Source organism: Lolium rigidum, chromosome 4, assembly GCF_022539505.1.
Source record: "Lolium rigidum isolate FL_2022 chromosome 4, APGP_CSIRO_Lrig_0.1, whole genome shotgun sequence".
Classification (NCBI taxonomy): domain Eukaryota; kingdom Viridiplantae; phylum Streptophyta; class Magnoliopsida; order Poales; family Poaceae; genus Lolium; species Lolium rigidum.
The window spans coordinates 20,880,756-20,896,132 of NC_061511.1; positions in this window are offsets into that span (position 1 = coordinate 20,880,756).

Below are 15,377 nucleotides of genomic sequence, written 5' to 3' on the forward strand. Positions count from 1 at the left end.
TAAGGTGGGTGATGGTTCCACTACTAGATTTTGGAAGATGTTTGATTGGGTGATAGGACTTTAGCGCAGCAATATACATCTTTATATCATATTGTGCAACATAAGAACGTGCTGGTCGCAGATACACTAGCTCAGGTGCCTCTAAACATACAATTTAGGTGATCATTGACTGGAAATAAGTGGACAGCATGGTTGCATCTATGTAGAAGACTCATGAATGTTAATCTTAATGATGAGTCTGATAAGTTTATTTGGAATATTACAACATCAGGTTTTTTTACGGTGAAATCTCTGTATGAAGATTTGATGAATGGTCATACGCCTTTTTGCGGAAATACCTATGAAAATTAAAAATCCCCCTCAAAATAAAGATTTTTATGTGGTTCCTTAATAACAAAGTGCTATTAACTAAAGATAATCTGGCGAAAAGGAAGTGGAAGGGGTGTACTAAGTGTTGTTTTGTGGTGCACAAGAATCCGTTGAACACCTATTCCTAGCTTGCCCTTTTGCAAAACTAGTGTGGCGCATGGTATATTTCGCCTTTAATCTTCCACCCCCGACTAATATTACCAATTTGTTTGGTAATTGGTTGAATGGTGTTGACAAAAAAGCAAAAGAACGTATACGCATTGGTGTATCGGCCTTGTGCTGGTCAATATGGAGATGTAGAAATAATACTGTGTTTAACAAATCAAATTCTTCTAATAATTTGCAGGTAATTCATATGGTTGTGCACTGGGTGCAACAATGGGCGTTACTACTCCCCCAAGATCAGCGAGTGTTTATGGATACTGGATGGACCCATCTCCAGACGGTCGCTCAGTATGTCTTGTCCCAGGCTGGTTGGTGTCACACTAGTCGACTACAGGATGCTTAGTTGGCGTAGTTTCAAAGAGCTGATGTTTCGATGGTTGATTTATGTTTCAACCATGAGTGATCCATGAATTTGTATTAAATATTTATACTGAATGTTGAGGTTTCAATAAAGGCCGTGTGCATCATCACGATGCAGAGGCTGGGATCATAACCCCTTTTCGAAAAAGAAAAAAAACTGCTTTGGATGCTAGCCTACCTCGAGTATATACGCGACTATGATGGCTCTAGTGAAAGGCCTGAGTAAACATCATCCTTGCACTAGTAGAAACAAGGGCTTTGGTTTTTTGCCCCAAATAGCTTTTGCACCGGATTTGGCACGAACCGGTGCTAAAAGGGGTCATTAGCACCGGTTCGTGGTGAGCAGCCAGCCGAGGGACCTTTTGCACCGGTTTGTGTTACGAACCGGTGCAAATGAGTATCTTTGCACCGGTTCGTAACACAAACCGGTGCAAAAGGTTCGTCGCCGAGACACGTGTCAGCCGAGGAACCTTTTGCACCGGTTTGTGTTACGAACCGGTGCAAAGATACCTCATTTGCACCGGTTCGTAACACAAACCGGTGCAAAGGTCCCCGGCCCTATTTCAGCTGAGCTACCCGGCCAAACAGCCCACTCACTTCATTTTTGCTAGGAGAAGGTGTGTGTGTTGAGTGCTACCTTGCATTTCTTTGGCATGCACACAAGGTGCTCGATGAAATGTCTGAGAGAATGATTTCGCTTGATTTTACACAAAATAAAAATGCGATGAGGTGCCGGAGCGACACTTAAGCTTTCTCCTCTTTCTTTCCCTCCTCGATCAAGGTTAAACAACTTTACCCTTTCATTTGTACGGTGCTAATATCCACTATATATATTATGATGTTTTGTAATGGTTTTTTGATAAACTTAATATTTGATGCGGATGAACCGGCGACAATGGATGTACGTTGACCGACGTCTGCCCGAGTTCACTTCGGGCCTGAAAGAATTTTTCCGTGTGGCTGAGGAAAACCCACGGGCGGATGGTTATATGTGTTGTCCATGTGTTGATTGCCGGAACTTAAAGCAATACCCTGAATGGCAAGTCATTCACTCCCACCTGCTTTGGAAAGGTTTCATGCCCAGCTATAATTGTTGGACCAAGCATGGAGAAAGAGGGGTTATGATGGAAGACGACGACGAAGAAGAAGAGGATGATGATATGTACCCTAACTACGGTGATACCGCAACGGGGCATGATGAAGATGAGGAGGCAGGTGGAGGTGATCAAGATGAAGAGGCATCGGATGAGCCCGTTGATGATGATCTTCGTCGAGCCATCGCTGATGCACACGGAGATGCGAAACTGAAAACGAGAAGCGAAAGTTAAAGGGCATGTTAGATGATCACAAAAAGAAGTTATACCCAAATTGCGAAGATGGCAACACAAAGCTCGGTGCCACACTGGAGTTGCTGCAATGGAAGGCAGAGGCTGGTATATGTGACAAGCCATTTGAGAAGTTACTGAAAATAATGAAGAGGAGGTTTCCAAAGGATAACGAATTGCCTGACAGTACGTACGAAGCAAAGAAGGTTCTCTGCCCTCTAGGATTAGAGGTGCTTGAAGATACATGCATGCATTAATGACTGCATCCTCTACCGCGCTGAGTACGAAAATTTGGAAAAATGCCCGGTATGCAATGCACTACGGTATAAAATCGAGGCGAGATGACCCCGGTGATGTTGAGGGCGAGCCCCCTAGGAAGAGGGTTCTGCCAAGGTTATGTGGTATGCTCCTATAATACCATGGTTGAAACGTCTGTTCAGAAATAAAGAGCATGCCAGGTTGTTGCGATGGCACAAAGAAGACCGCAAGAAAGACGAGAAGCTGAGACACCCCGCTGATGGGTCGCAGTGGAGGAAAATCGATAGAGAGTTCCCGGACTTTGCAGATGACGCGAGGAACTTAAGGTTTGGTCTAAGTACAGATGGAATGAATCCTTTTGGAGAGCAGAGCTGCAGTCATAGCCCCCCATCTTTAGCACCGGTTTCAGCCAGGAACCGGGATAAAAGGGGTATATAATCAAATCCACCATCTTTAGCACCGGTTCAAGCCAGGAACCGGGATAAAAGGGGTATATAAACTAAAGACAACGACTTTATTGAAATTTAACAAGATACGTTAACTAAACTTAAACTAAAACAACGACAACGACTTTATTGAAATTTAACATTAACTAAATTTAAACTAAAATAATAACAACTTCTACTAGTTCTTCCGCGCATCCGTTGCTGCCCTCCTGGCTGCCGCCTCCTGCCGCAGCTCCTCCTCACAACGACGCTTATGCATCTCCTCACTATCCAGATCCGCCACACGCGGCCGCTTATGCAGCTCCTGGAGACTCTGCCTCTCAAATGCTTCTATGGTAGCCGCTAGCGCCGCCTCCTCCCACTCCTCTATCTCTGCAAGCTGCGGGTCCACCTCATCCTCTGCTGCCCTCCTTGCTGCCGCCTCCTGCCGCTGCAGCTCCTCCCACTCCTCTATCTCCGTGAGCTGCGGGTCCACCTCCACCGGCGGCGGGTGCGGCTTTGGGGGCATTGTGCAATGGGCTAGGGTTTGGTGATGATCGAAGTGGGAGAGACGGGGACGTACTATTTATAGAGGGAAAATATCTTCGAGAAGCTTCGCCGGAGAGGCTCTTTCCTTCTTGGTCGTTGCCTCTCAGGCTGCTCTCTCTACTCTCCCCGGAGGGGGCTATATATAGCAATGTGCCTCCAGATAACCCCCCCCCCAGATGAGGCCACCCCAGATAAGGCAAACACCAGATAAGCCTCCCCCAGATTTAGCCCCCCATCTTTAGCACCGGTTTCAGCCAGGAACCGGGATAAAAGGGGTATATAATCAAATCCACCATCTTTAGCACCGGTTCAAGCCGAGAACCGGGATAAAGGGGTATATAAACTAAAGACAACGACTTTATTGAAATTTAACAAGATACGTTAACTAAACTTAAACTAAAACAACGACAACGACTTTATTGAAATTTAACATTAACTAAATTTAAACTAAAATAATAGCAACTTCTACTAGTTCTTCCGCGCATCCGTTGCTGCCCTCCTGGCTGCCGCCTCCTGCCGCAGCTCCTCCTCACAACGACGCTTATACATCTCCTCACTATCCAGATCCGCCACACGCGGCCGCTTATGCGGCTCCTGGAGACTCTGCCTCTCAAATGCTTCTATGGTAGCCGCTAGCGCCGCCTCCTCCCACTCCTCTATCTCTGCAAGCTGCGGGTCCACCTCATCCTCTGCTGCCCTCCTTGCTGCCGCCTCCTGCCGCTGCAGCTCCTCCCACTCCTCTATCTCCGTGAGCTGCGGGTCCACCTCCACCGGCGGCGGGTGCGGCTTTGGGGGCATTGTGCAATGGGCTAGGGTTTGGTGATGATCGAAGTGGGAGAGACGGGGACGTACTATTTATAGAGGGAAAATATCCCGCGCGGCGTCGTTTGACGGGAACCTACCACGCGCGCGTCGTGGCGGGAACCTATCCCACGCGAAACACGAAAAATAAATGGCGGGAAAATACAAAAGGCAGTGAAAAAAGGGACCTTTTGCACCGGTTGTTGGCTCGAACCGGTGCAAAAGGGGTCTTTTGCACCGGTTCGAGCCAACAACCGGTGCAAAAGGCCCTGTGCATAAATTCCGCGCGCGCGCCCTTTCTTCTCCATTCGCGCGAGGACCAAATTACGGGGAGACTCGCCAGATTTTCGCCCGCCGCGCGCGCGCCGTCGACCGCGCCTCCCCGCCCGCCCGCGCGCCGCCTCCCCGCCCGCCCGCGCCGCCGCCGCCTCTCCTCGCCGCGCCGCCCCGCCCGGCCCGCGCCGCGCCGCCTCTCCTCCGCCCGCGCCGCCGCCTCTCCTCCGCCCGCGCCGCCGCCTCTCCGCCGACCGCGCCGCGCGCCCTGCTCCTCCGCCGCGCCTCACCGTCCGCCCGCGCCGCCCCCGCCCCGGCCCGCGCGCTGCGCCGCCCCCGCCCGGCCCGCGCGCCCGCGCCGCTCCCGCTCTGCGCAGCCGCCGCGCCCGCCGCGCCGCGCCGCCAACCGCCGCCCCGCTCCGGCCGGCAGCCGCGGCTACAGGTGAGCCCCGGCCGGCCTTTTCCTTTTTTTTTTCTTTTTTTTTGTTTTAGTTAGATCTATTTAGAAAATTGTAGTTAGAAAATATTTGTTAGAATGTTAGATAAAAATGTTAGAAAATTGTTAGTTAGAAAATATATGTTAGACAAATTTTTTTACTAAGATATAGAAAATTGTAGTTAGAAAATTGTAGTTAGAAAATTGTAGTTAGAAAATATATGTTAGAAAATTGTAGTTAGAAAATATATGTGAGAAAATTGTAGTTAGAAAATATATGTTAGAAAATATATGTTAGACAAATTGTAGTTAGAAAATATTTGTTAGAATTTAGAATATAGAATATGTTAGATAAAAATGTTAGAAAATTGTAGTTAGAAAATATATGTTAGACAAAATATATGTTAGACAAATTTAAAAATAGTAGTATTTGTTACTAAGATATATATATATTCATAAGTAATTTATTCAAATTCAATATTAGTTTGCATACGATGCCGCGCCGCCGCGTCCCGGAGCTAGGACAATTTTAGAGGAGTTGCGGCAGTTGGGGGAAGTTCGGGACTGGGCTCCGCCGGGGTGGCACTGGGAGGTGTTATCTTCCGGGGCGCGCACCTTGGTGCGGAATCCGGGTCCCGTCGTCGACCCGGATATTCTCTGGTGGAGGTCTTATGGGCCACGTTCGTTTCAGAGGGAGCCGGCCCCGCCGGAGGTGGTAGCTCAGCGCATTGCAGCGGAGGATGAGCATGTTCGCCGTTACATGTATGCGTTAGACACCATGTATAGGACCGGATGGTCAGTTATGCAGGGATCTCATGTTAGCTATGCTCCCGTTACTGTTCCGTGGCTTTGGGTGTTCACCCGGCGCGGCTCGGGACCCGGTCGGCGCCGTTGAGAGCTTGTAGTGTGATGTATTAGGGACCGATCGAGCTATATGTGTAACTCAGATCTTTGATTATGTATTCAGCATTATCCTTTATTTGCACTTATATATATGTGTAACTCTAATATTTGATCATTTATTTATATCATTATCTTGGTTAATTACTGCTTCGTTGTGTTTATAGCATTAGAATAACTTGTAAGTCTTTGCGGAAACTATGGAACGAGACCTAGAAAAAGAATACATGGTCGAGGAGATTATCCGTGATGATGAGGATATCACCTCTCTTTACCTAAACCAATCCGGCGAGGGAGACGAGCGAACCCGTGGAGACGCCTCCGGTGAGGAAGATGAGCAAGACAACCGTGGAGACGGCTCCGGTGAGGGAGAAGGTGACGACTGCGAGGGAGAAGCTCACGACGCCGCCGAGGTGTATATATATTAATTAACCAAGCCTCCAGATTTGTGCATATACATGTATTAACGTTGTTTCTTCTTTTAGACCTCCCGATCAACAAACTCTACTGGCAGAACTAAACGAGGCGCGGCCAGAAAGATGGAAGACCATGAAAGGTGCACCATCACGGAAATCGCGATAGATGGCGAACCGATTTCTCCCAAGAAGTTCGCAAAAAAGTTTGTAAGTCAATGTGGAGTTGTTGTTAGGGACACCGTCCCGATCACCACTCAAGAATGGAAGAAACCTGTAAAGGGGGCGAAGGAGTTACTTATGTCGACACGAGATTAAAAAGTGTGATGTTTAGGAAGCTGCTGATAAATTTCATCTTTCCGGAGCCAACTGACTCTGATAGTGAGAATGACAGGCCAGACCCTGAGGATCCCGAGCTGAATAGCGTACAGCGAAAAGTAAGGTAGAAGGGGAACCAGTTCCCCAGCTTGGAAACCAGAAAAACTCGTGCCCCCCGCTCCAAGTGTATCCCGATGTCACAGCGTGCTTTGATCCGGAGATGGTAAGACTATACAAAGATGAGGCAGATGCGGTCGGTATGAGTATTCCTGAGTACTTAAGCCGCATCGATGCACAATTCCTTACAAGTACGGGTGATGATGTCCAAATAGCATACCAGTACAAGTACGGGCAACCTCTTGTCGGAGCCGAGGAGTTGCCTAATCTATCAACGCAACTGCGAAGACTGCATAATTGGTACATGGAAAAATGTAAGGATGGTAAGAACTGGATCATGGTGGCAATCACAGATGAGCACTATGGGCGAAATGACGTGATGAACATCGAATTTTGTGAATTATTTCAGTTATTCAACCAAGACGCCCTCGACAAATCTCTGCTGAGTGCCTACTGTCTGTAAGTATTATTTATGTAATTAAGTCTCTACCGCGGCTCGTCCATTGCATGCATATAACCATACTCTCATTGTATTATGCAGAATGAAGATCCGCGAATGCCGCAAGGGGCAAATCTATGATCTTGGGTTCGTTGACCCATATACCGTGAATGGGTATACTGTCGACCACTCTCCCAAGGACACGGAGAATAACTTGGTATATGTCTTAAGGAAAAACTCATACAAAAGGGCAATACTATTTCCTTACAACTTCGCGTGAGTGTTACTGTCTTCACACATTAAATCTTTTTCGCTTACTCCATGTGTTAAGTGTAATTGATGAGTTATGCATATATATGTGTGTCCGCAGGTTTCACTATATCCTGCTAATCATTGAACCCGACACCGGGATAGTAGAAGTCATGGACTCGAAGAGTAAACCCCTTGAGGCGTGGGGGGACATGGCTGATATCCTCCTCAAGGCTTGGAAACGGTTCACCAACAAGTCTCCGGGTTTAAAGAATAAAGAACTTCGAATAAAACATGTACCGGTAAGTACTACTGGCTAGGCCGCGCATCTCTTTGATTCTAGTTTCAATATACCATTATTATCATCCTTGATTATATATATATTATTTTGATTGAACTTTGTTCTCGTAAAGTGCTTGAGGCAGGAGGACGGGAATAATTTATGCGGGTTCTACGTTTGCGAGTTCATCCGCCAGAATACCCACCATAAGAGGGACATTTTGGAACAACTTGATGTAAGTAAACAACATTCATGGCTTTATATTATCACCTTCTGTTTCATTCACATACACACACATATATATATTGACCACCGTACCTTCTTTAAATTATTAGATCCAACGGTTGCGGAACGGTCTTCTAGCAACCGAGCGTGTACGAGCAATTCAAGAAGAGCTGGCGGGATTCTTACTTGAGCAAGTCATAGCTCCAGACGGAGATCACTATGTGGCCGACATGCAAAATCACCGTTGATGTAGACATATATATATATATGCATGAACTCGTGTGTCACTTTGATCGATATATATATGTAATATAATGGTTTGCTATATATATATATATATTTGAATTTTCTGCATTAATATTATACCGTATTTCGAATGGGGCAGAGTCTCTGCCGCGGCAGCGTTTTAGTGCAATTCCCTGCCGCGGCAGACTCTGCCGCGGCAGGGAATTGCACAGAAACGCTGCCGCGGCCCAACCCTTTTGCACCGGTTCGTATTACGAACCGGTGCAAAAGCTCCCCCGCCGAGCGCCCCACAGCCGGCCACGTGGAGACCCCTTTAGCACCGGTTCGTAAGACAACCGGTGCAAAAGGGGGGGGGCCTTTTGCACCGGATGGCTTGCACCGGTTGGCCATCCGGTGCATATGGCCTTTAAAAACCGGTGCAAAAGGCCTTGTTTCTACTAGTGTTGAGTTCGGACAGATTCCTGCCAGGGAAAAAGACGCCATGAAATGGGCATTTCATAATAACTTGCTGCCTTGCTGGTCGATCTTGGCGAACTAGCTGCGTGCTGATTGAGATCAACTTGCCCATGACTAATGATGCATGGAGTGTAAAGCTGAAGACCGCTTATGACATAATCCTCCTAGTCTTAGTCCCATGATCCCATCATGATAGAGCTTGCTTATTAGCATATCATTGCTAGAGATACATATACAGCTAGGCCGAGGCCGAGGCCAACCGCCGGATAGAATAGTTAGGCTCTCTTAGTCAGAAGAAAAAAAAAGGTTAGGAGTTCTATTAGAAAGTAGTTCACAGAAAACTGAAGGGTCATGATGCCTAGACTCTAGAGGGGCGAGACTGCATTATGTCCGCACACCAATCATGCCGACTAAAGGTGTTAGTGTGGATCATGACACAAATATATATATAGATGATAATGCTAGCTTAACATGTCTGATATATGCTGATATAATGCCTTGTGATGTACGGTTTGGTGCGCAGGACATTTAGCCGCCATGCATGTGTTTGTTCGTTTGTTTTGCTTGCTTGCCTTGCCTTTTTTAAGAGTTTGTTTGGTTGCTTACTCAGCACATATATTGTTTACTGTAGTGTACGTGTGGTATGCCTGGGTTTCCATGCAATTGGCGTGGATATTGGCTAATCAAACAGCTCAATTCCAGCATAACCCGTTCACTAATTAGCAACAATCCAAATTGAAGAGAAGCGTAGGTTTGTATCAGATCATAACCTACTCATGAGTCATGACTCATGCATGATGGAGACTAAAACCCAAAGAGGTCGTGGCATATCGGTCTTATAATATTTCGGCAACACCTTATGTTGCTGAGTTTGGAACTACCTACCGACAGCCAGGGCAATTAAACTCTCATTAAGAATCCTTAACATAATATGGAAAGAAAGGAAAGCAGCATCCTGACAGAAAAGACCGTGAAAAGCAGCATCAATTTTATGCCAATTTACAACCGGTGTGGCTGGCGGCATGAGCTTAGAATCAAACTTTGATGTTTTCTTGAAGACAGCTCCTTTGTTTTTTCAGATGGTTGATTTTTGTATCGACTTTAGTCGATGAGTGAGGTGTAATAATGTGTAAACGCTGGAGTAGGTAATAAAGCAGCCATATGCATCATTTTGATGCAAAGGCTGGGGTAAAACCCCCATTTAAAAAAAAACTAATTAAACAAAGTGTCATAATATTGTGTGACGTGTGGTTGGCACAGGACATTTGCAAGGCCATCTAAAAGAGCATTTTCTTGCTTGCCTACTTATGGTATTTTGGCTTTCCATGGTAGGAAAAAATATGGTGGGTACTCCTGCCTTAAATGATCTAATCAGCTAATTAATAGGACCGTGATGAAAAATCAAGCACGGTGAGGTTGATGAGGATCGATGTAAGCATGTTCGTGCTCCCCGCTTCTTCCTCCTTTCGGGTAAGTTAATACATCACTGTTAGGACTTAGGACCATATGGTTGGGTACTATGATATTTTAATTGGCAAGTAGGGTGCCGATTAATTTTATTATCATTAATTATTTTGTAACTACTGAAAGCTCTGACCGACACACGCTCGGCTGAATTGCCTCCAGGTAAATACTTTGATGGTTACACAACCGTATTCATGTTTTACTGTATATGCTAAAATTATGAAGTTGGCTGCCCTGAGATAACCTGTCATGAGCTCTATAGCTAAGCATGCATGTACAAAAATGGTTAGCTTATTGTAGATTGTAAGTTGTTGTTTTTTTTACTTTCTCTATGCTTCATATTTTTGCTTTTTGAGAGCAACTATCTAATTTTGTATATAAAATAATGTAGTGCACAAGATCAAATAAATTGACACAAACACAGCCAAGAAGGGCCCATGATATAAATGAAAGTTATCACGAGGGGACTTCTAAATTCTCGTCTCTATCTCTATACCTCTGGCCTTTGTATCTTGACTTTTATCCACATTTTTTATATTTTTTATTTATATTCACGTGGGTCTAGCAGCCAGGCGAAGGCACAAGCAAAATAAATACCTTCTTACTTTTAGATGTACCAAAATTTTACTCATTGGCACATATAAACAAATGCAGGATGACAATCAAACTCCAAGCTTTGCTGTAGGTTTTAGTTTCCTCTATCAAATCAACTTAGTTGAATTTTAAATTCCAACATGCATGACCGTACAATTTGACAAGATAATAACTTTTTTTATAATGGGTACTTTATTACTCATAAAAAGTAATTACACCCAACCTCTGCATAGTTAAGATGCACACAACCGTTCAAAAAGTCTCAAAAGTCTGGAGTGCTAAAAAAGGCAATTACATATCACAAATGAGCAAATGTAAAACGCCTAAGGTGAAGGCGGAGGCCCAATCCGTAGATTATGCTGCCACCCATGTAGGGAAAAAGTATCCCTCGCTGTGTCCTTCAACCATGTACAGACCTCCATAAACAGGTCGCGGTTCTCCACCTTCTGCAGCGCAGTCCACGAACGGAGAGTAGCGGCACATCTGTAGATAACTTGCAAGAGAAAACAAATTATTCTCATAAAAAACTTTGTCATTTCTACGCAGTCATAGCGACCATATAATAGCAAGCGCCCCACACTAATGAACGTTCTAAATCTATGATCGATCCCATGAAGCCAATTACCGAAGATGTTTGCCACACTAGTCGGGAGATATAGATCAAAAGCTATTTGGATGCATGATCATATAGATCTGGTAAAACGACATTGAAAGAACAAGTGTTTAATTGTCTCATTGTGTTGACAACAAGATAATAACATACCAAAAGATCCTTCCTTGTACCATGTTTCTTCTCGTGTCATATCAATTAACGTAGGTGGAAATGATGCCTCCATTGGAAGGCTCGGGTATGTGTTATATAGGATGGAAAAGCCCCATCCGGGACTTGTACAACGAAAGACCCAACATGGTGTTATACTGTAACAGACATGTATATGTATTAGTACATGATGTTTAGCACTCCCTATTAATCTAAACTACAATGAAGATTTAGGTTGCACCTAAATTCATGAAGACATCTTACTGGAAGGGGCTTTGGTTAACCCACCAGCAATCTAATCCTTGGTCGACACAAACCAGATGTACAAGCGTTTGTTGGTCGCTCGTTCATGGACGAAATGGAAGTTGATCTCTATATGTTTTGCCATGCATCGAAAACTGGACTGGCAGATACATATGGTCTCTCTACCAAAAACACATATTTTCAAGTGTCGAAAAATTTTGACAAAAAAAATCTTCATGTACATTTCCACAGTATATGTGCGTCAGTCAAGTTTCGTGAAAACCGATATTTTTGCGGTCTATTGAAAAATTGAAAAAAATATCTTATTAAAAGCCTTACTTTTAGCACCATTTTTTATTTTTTAACACGCTGTACGACAAGTCGACTTTTCATGAAATAAACTTTGTGGGTGTGTAGCACGTGAACATGTATGTGTGAATTTTTTGTTTCAAACTTTTTGATATTTCAAAACAAGTCTAAGATCCATCTCAAAATAAAGGGAGCATAATGTCCCATGAGCCAAAACACCACTAATCAATAATACCAACATATAGTCCATCAACTTTAACCCTAGCTGGCCAGAGCGAATGGGGCACACTTATGAAAACATCATGAATCGCTATTGACGAAGGGGAAATTTCTTGTTTTGCTTCACTCCTTGCTTCCTCCACCCTCTCGTCCTCGCCAGACAAATCACTCCGTTCTTCATCGAGGACTCGCTGCCACAGTACAAGCAAAGCATGATGTACTTTCCTCGAGTGTGGTTTATCCCTCCAGGTTTTGTAAAGGCGTCGAGGGGTTTCGTAGTTGCAGCTATAGAATGTGCAACTTGTGTCCTTGCCCTAAAATGTGACTAGTATGCGATGGAATTGATCGCATAAACATTTTTTCTCTTGTCCAAAACGTAAAGTAATGTTGTTCCACTCTGGATAGATCCACCGTGGTATTCGATGTGATAAAAAAACCATAAAATTGTCTTCATTAGATCGAAGTACCAAAATAGATCCAGAAAAAAGAAAGCCCCAAATTGGATCTGCATGAAAATAAGTAACTTACATATTCGATGGCATTGCATCTTCGTGTCGCCGATGGTCGCTTCTCTGCCTCGCCGATTGGTGCTCCTCTCCCTTGTCTTCGGGCGCCAAGAGAGTATCCTCCGCTTCTTGGTGGTTGTTGTGCGGATTGCGAGATATAAAACCAAGGGTCAGCTTAGGTGGGCCACATTAGTCAGTGAAACAAGCATAACCAGTCAGCACGGTGTGGTGACCATTCTCAAGCGTGGTACCTAGAAGAAACAACGGTTATAAATGAGTGACGCAATAATTAATGCATCCTTCCCCGTAGTGCAGCCTAAAAGAGTGTCCTCTTCTATGAAACCTTTCACCACACAATTTTGTGCCGTAAACATGATGTGTTTGCCATTAAGTTTTCTAGTTTTACGTGCTATGATACGGTATCATATTATGATACCACCACTAGTGGAAAAAGGGCCTTTAGTCCCGGTTCACAACGGGCTTTAGTCCCGGTTGTGCAACCGGGACTAAAGCCCCCTCTCTAGTCCCGGTTGCTTATGAACCGGGACTAAAGGTCCATCCACGTGGGCGGATGGCGTGCGCTAGGGCGAAGGACCTTTAGTCCCGGTTTGTAACACGAACCGGGACTAAAGGCTATTTCGTTAAAAAAATTTTAAAAAAATTAGATTTTTAATTATTTTTTACTCCCTCTTTTTTTCTATTTTTTAGAATTTCTATTATTTCAGTTATTTACATAGTTTAGTGTCTAACTGCAATTATCTCTAGTTAAATTACTTACTCGTGGTCACACTTCCCGCTCGGTCACCCATCCTCCCACACTAGCACACTTAACTTCCGAGTTCCATTCCGTCCCGCATCAAAGTGCTTCGCGCGCATGTATGTGATACTAGTACCATAACAATCATGTTAACATGTTGGTTGATGTCACATTTATTTATTGTTTGAATTTCAAATAGTTCTTTTAATAAACAAAAGTAATGATGTAATAATGAACTTGAATAAATAAATAAACATTAACTTTTTAATTTGTATTTTTTAAAAAATTTAAAAAAATTGATTTTTTTTTGCCAAACCTAAAACCTAAAAATTTGAAAATCTAAAAATTGGTTAAAAGTAATAGTAATCTTTATGCAGAATGCAATTAATAATTTTATTTTTAAATAAAAAAATAAAATCTGTAATTTATAGTAAAAACTAAAATCTTCCTGCTTTCGTATTTTCATTTGGAATTTTGAGAATCTAAAAATTGGCTAACCGGGTAAACCCGGGTGAATTCGGATGTGACTTTTTCCCACGATGATTTTGATATATTATACGTTTTTTTTCGACATCGTATGCAAAAGTTAATGCGGTTTTACCATTTTTCAAACATTTTTTGCAAAATAAGTGAAAATTCGAATTTCTTAATTTTCCCTAATAGTAGGTTGCGTAACATATAGGAATCTCAAAAGATTTTATTTTTTGAATTTTCTATCATTTTCTTTTCTATTTTACAAAGTTAAAAATGCGATGGGGGGGGGGGTGAAGGGTGCATGGGGAGTAAAACCAGGAAAATAACCTTTAGTCCCGGTTGGTGTTACCAACCGAGACTAAAGGGTACCCTTTAGTCCCGGACTGGAGCATTAGTCTCGGTTCACCAGGAGAACCGGGACTAAAGACCCCATTAGTCCCGGGTCAAAATATTTGGGGACTAATGGGTTGGGATGAAAGGCCTTTTTTCTACTAGTGCACTCTCATCTCTCGCCTCATTAATTGGTGTGCCACATCAGATTTTTACCAACATGGCATGCATGATACTACTTATGATACTCCTATTGTGGCTAGTCTTAGCCGTACCGGGGGCTTGAGAGACTTCAGACCAATGTACAACCTTAGAATTAATTAAATGGCTAAGATTGATGAGGAATGTCAAATAAACTCAATGAATTGGTCGTAAATCCTAACTAGTTTGCAAACCCTAGCTACTGAGATTACTGATACAAGCAAGGCCCTGACGTATTCTTCCACGGCGAAGAACACTATACTTCTAGCTCGGTGCTGTCTGGATGGCTAAGTACTTAAGTAGCTAGCTTGGTCGCTGTCACGCAACCTCCGTCCACTGCACTACACCAACACGTTCCGACGATCCAGCTATTAATTGATCATCAAGAAGGAGAGGAGTAGCTCTTGACTATCATTACATCGAGTCTGCACTGCACGCAAGCCTTTAAACGGGTGAAGGAGCTCCCGGAAGTTGCAGCTCGAGTTGGTAATCTTAATCTGCAAGTCAGCGCTACAACCATTGTTTTATAAACATACCCGTGAGTTGCGACATCTCGCTCAGCCATTTCCGTCAGCTGTTTTTATAGAGCTTCGGAAGATCAGAGAGATCTTGACGCCTTCCAAGTTCTCCTAGCTAGCTAGCAAGCTGCTGGTAACAGGTCAATTAATGGAGGTAGGAGAGTAACGATCTTCGCCTCCACGTACCGCATATAGCACATTTAAAAAGTTGTCATGATCCTCACCCTGATTTTCAGCATCAATCCCAGACGATAGTTCGATGAATGATGAGGTGTGCAGTTTCCACACGGCAAACACCCAACTTGTTATATTCGTGTGCCTAAAGCTAGAAGCAAGCTTCCAGGAACTCGTAAGCAACTTGTGTGTCCTCTACCTCGTCAAGCTAGTTCTAGTTAGCT